Here is a 4,853-nt window from a genome sequence, read left to right on the forward strand (position 1 = left end):
AAAAAAAAAAAAAAAAAAAAAAAAAAAAAATAAAATGTCTGTTTCCCACCACTTAGAAAGAGATGGTTACAAACACCTCTGTAGGCCATGTCTGTTCCCAAACACATCCTTTCCCACGCTCCTCCGAGACGAAGTTACCATCCTTAAATTTGAGATTATCAGCACTCACTGCTAGGAGCTGAAGACAAGCAGGGCACCCCCGCCCCCATTCATGGAAGAGGCTGAAACAAAACAAAAACAGTTATGGATCCCTGAAGAACCACAGAGTGGAGGCTCACAGCAAACTGCAGGCCCAGGGTGGGGGCACCATAGCCATGGGCCTCGGAGAAGTCAGTCACCCTGGCTCTGCACCTGAACCTGTTAGGTGTACAACGTCAATGGGGGCACAAGCCCCTGATGTCATAAGCCTGGGGCTCTAGGGGCAGCAACAAACTGCTGGGTAGGGAGGGGTGAGCTCAGAGAGGGAGAGAAAGGGAACAAAAGATGTAATAGACAAGATTCTGTGAGGCTCCGTGCGTATCGCTGTGAGGCCTGGAGGAGCTGGCCAGGCCCCAGCTGCAGGCTCCCCCTCATTTGTACTCAGATTGCCTTTGGAAGAAGAGCGATCATCTGCTCCTTGCATCTCCCTCCAGCACAGAGCCAGCCTCACATCCCACCCCATCTTCCAAAGCCCCAGGGCCCTGTCTACAGGGTCTCTCCAGCTGGGGCCGGCCCATCACAGCAGGCATAAAGGCCCGGGTCCCAGCTGAGCTCCGACCCACTGATTATCCCAGATTAGGGAGCCTGTGACCATCTGGACACAGCTGATAATGGCAGCAGAGGGAGGGGAGTGGGGACACTGAGTGTGCCTGTGCCCACCCCAAGGGGAACGCTCAGGACAAAGCAAAGAAGGTACCGTATCACTGGCCCACCCAGGGAAAAAGTAGGGGCAGATCCAGGGCACACTCCTCCCAAACATATGGGCATCATAGTTGACTGGACCCTTCCCGCATGCCAGGCAGGGCGCCCCATTTCCCCCAAGCTGACTGTGCCTCCAGTGCGCTTTCGTGCACATACCTTCTCCTGCTTTGTCTGCCCAGGCCCACCTTATAACCTCAACCCCAGAGCTGCCCTCCTCTATCACCAGGCACATGGCAGGTCTTTTATGTGACCTGTCTAGTCTCCCCTGACACACCCATAGGATGGCCCTTGAGGCAGGAATGGTGTCAGTTTCACCTGTGTCCTCCAGTGCCTGGAACAAGGCTTCCCACTGACTACACTAAATCGTGTAATAGTGAAAGGCAGGCACTATTGCCACCCACCTGCCCCCTCACAAGTAAGGAAACAGAGACTCAGCCTTGTGAGGTGAAGTGACTAAAGTCATTGGGCTGGGGAGTGGCGGCAGAGCCAGGATTCAGACCTGGGCCCAGCTATCTCTGAAGCCAGCTCTCTCCATGTTGCCTCCCCCAGGATGGAGACTAGTCATTTTATGACTATTCTTAATGCTCTTCCAAAGAACAAGATTTAAAAAGTAAAATAAAACAACAATATAAACCCAGCACTTTGGGAGGCTGAGGTGGGTGCATCACCTGAGATTAGGAGTTCAAGACTAGCCTGGCTAACAAGGCAAAACCTCATCTCTACTAAAAATACAGAAATTAGCTGGACATGGTGGCACATGCCTGTAGTCCCAGCTACTGGGGAAGCTGAGGCAGAATTGCTTGGGGAGGTGAGGTTGCAGTGAGCCTAGGTTGTGTCACTGTACTCCAGCCTGGGCAAAGAGTGAGACTCCATCTCAAAAATAAAAAATAAAGCCGGGCGCAGTGGCTCAAGCCTGTAACCCCAGCACTTTGGGAGGCCGAGACGGGCGGATCACGAGGTCAGGAGATCAAGACCATCCGGGCTAACACGGTGAAACCCCGTCTCTACTAAAAAATACAAAAAACTAGCCGGGCGAGGTGGCAGGCGCCTGTAGTCCCAGCTACTCAGGAGGCTGAGGCAGGAGAATGGCATAAAGCTCCCGGGAGGCGGAGCTTGCAGTGAGCTGAGATCCGGCCACTGTACTCCATCCAGCCTGGGCGACAGAGCGAGACTCCGTCTCAAAAAAAATAAAATAAAATAAAATAAAACAAAACAAAATAAAAGGAAACATTCATTACCATATGGATATATTAGATTTTTGTTTTTTGTTTGTTTGTTTTGAGAAGGAGTCTTACTCTGTTGCCCAGGCTGGAGTCCAGTGGCGCAATCTCAGCTCACCGCAACCTCTGCCTCCTGGGTTCAAGCAATTCTTCTGCCTCGGCCTCCCTAGTAGCTGGGATTACAGGTGCGCACCACCATGCCTAGTTAATTTTTGTATTTTTAGTAGAGACGGGGTTTCACCATGTTGGTCAGGCTAGTCTCGAACTCCTGACCTCAGGTGATCCACCCGCCTTGGCCTCCCACCCAAAGTGCTGGAATTACAGGCATGAGCCACCACGCCCAGTCAGAGTAACCACCAAATAGTGGTTACTTATCACACAATACCGTGTGATAAAAACCTGAACCAAACAGTGAATCAGGATGACTATTCTTCCTGGTATGTCGAGGGTAAACCAGTGAGCAAAAAATCCACCTCCTTTGGCACCCACACCCTCTGGCAGGAAAGTGGCCCTATTGCTGTGCTATGCTTCCCCGGAAGCTCCCTCTAAAAAGCAAAAAAGTCCTTAATTAAAGGCCAGCTCTACCTTCTCTCTAGGCAATTGAGGGCTCAAAGCGCCGAGCTCTCCTGCTCACCACACTAAGGGCTGTGAGAATCGGCTGGTTGCAGTTGTAGTCAATGGCCTGCCAGTGAGGGCAGGATGCATACATCACAGTGGACTCCCTGCTCAGTGGACAGAGACCCAGTTGTACCTGGGCAGGCTGAGTGGTTAGCACAGCACTGGACTAGGCACCAGAGGCATGGCTTCATTTGAATTTCAAAGCTACTGGGGCTCCATCTACTTATTTGTGAAAATGAGGGTTTGGGATCACATAAGTCATTCCCAATCCAGAGACTCATGTTACTTGTTCTCAAATTGGAAGTCAGGATCTTGACATTCTAAATTTTTTTTTTTTTAATTCAAGACCAATTTATTCTCAAATTTTGCAGACACAGAAATAATATCCCTGAAGAAAAGTACATTAAACAAATCTTTTAATTCACTTCATCCTGTATTTTATTTTTTATTGAAAAAAATTTTTTAACCTTTTTTTCCCCTACCACTGCTGCCACTCATCATATATTTTAAAATAACTTTTTTCCATATTGATTTTCTCCATTGGGGATAAAACCAAAATAAAAGATAACCCAAATACGGTTAAAAAATGTTTAGGATCTTGGGTTCCATGCAGTTCAAAAACTCTGTCAAAAGGTTATATTTACCACCAGATTGCCACAATGGCATAACAAAGTAAGAATTAGGTCCCTGAAATGGGTGGGGTAGTCCTGCCAGCTGGATCACATGGCCACCTACCCAGAGAGTCTGGGGCCAGGGGCAGCAGGTGGCCCAATGGCAGCCTTCCCATCCCTGGAATGAAAGCAAGAAAGCAGAGCCAAAGCTTCAGCTGTGTGGCCTTAGGGGTGGGGCAGACTTGTGGAAAACCAGGATGCAAACACCCTGGTTGCTGGTGGTCCTGGAGAGGTGGAGCCCGTATCTCCACCTCTTACATCTGACCAGTTGCATGGCACGATGGGGAGGTAGGCCCACTTCCTTCCTGGCCTCTAGATCTTGATCTGGGCAGAGGCTGGGCAGCAGGGTCATTCTGGCCAATGCTCACACAGTAAGCTGATCTCCATAGGTTAACAGTCACCTTCCTTCCCAAGACCCCAGCATCCCCTTACAGGTGTACTTTCCGGTGGCAATACCCTGCACCTGGGGCACACCATCAGCAGTTGAGTCCCCTGGGACAAGCAGCACCTCAGAAAGCAAGGCCCTGGGGCTGTGGCTCTGGGAAGGGGCCAGGAGACCAGCCAATGTTTCTCACCTCCCAGGCTCAAGTGATCTTCCCACCTCAGCCTCCCAGTAGCTGAGACTACAGGCATGGGCCACCAAGTCTGACTAGTCTTTAAATTTGTGTGTGTGTGTGTGTGATGGAGTCTCGCTCTGTCGCCGAGGCTGGAGTGCAGTGGCGCGATCTCGGCTCACTGTAACCTCTGCCTCCTGGGTTCACGCCATTCTCCTGCCTCAGTCCCCCAAGTAGCTGGGACTACAGGCGCCCGCCACCATGCCCAGCTAATTTTTTTTATATTTTTAGTAGAGACGGGGTTTCACTGTGTTAGCCAGGATGGTCTCAATCTCCTGACCTTGTGATCTGCCTGGCTCAGCCTCCCAACACAGGGATTACAGGCGTGAGCAACCGTGCCCGGCCTAAATTTTTTTAGAGATGGAGTCTGGCTGTGTTGCCCAGGTTGATCTTGAACCCCTGAGCTCAAAGGATTCTCCCGTTTCGGCCTCCCAAAGTGCTGGGATGACAGATGTGAGCCACCATACCCTGCCAATATTTCTTAAAGCCTAAGAAAAATCACCAATTCCCCCTAAGATGTACTGCATGGATTAAACTTATAAAATGAGGTTAGTAATGAAATGTGTCCACTATAAGGGATGTCAGAAGATTAAATGTTTACAGAAAGCTCGGGGCATATAACAATTATCTTCTCACCATGGTCATGCTTACGCTATAAATGTAGCTTTGGTTAATAACAGAGAGTCATACCAATCTGGGTATTATAAGGACAAAAAAAAAGAGAGAATGGTTTGGTAGATAAAATAATATCAAAATCTAATGTCCCTGAGGAGAACAGTAAGAAAAACAATCTCTGAGGTTGAAACTATTAACTCTCTACAATACTTCAA

Source organism: Rhinopithecus bieti, unplaced genomic scaffold (assembly GCF_001698545.2).
Source record: "Rhinopithecus bieti isolate Rb0 unplaced genomic scaffold, ASM169854v2 scaffold_14549, whole genome shotgun sequence".
Lineage (NCBI taxonomy): Eukaryota > Metazoa > Chordata > Mammalia > Primates > Cercopithecidae > Rhinopithecus > Rhinopithecus bieti.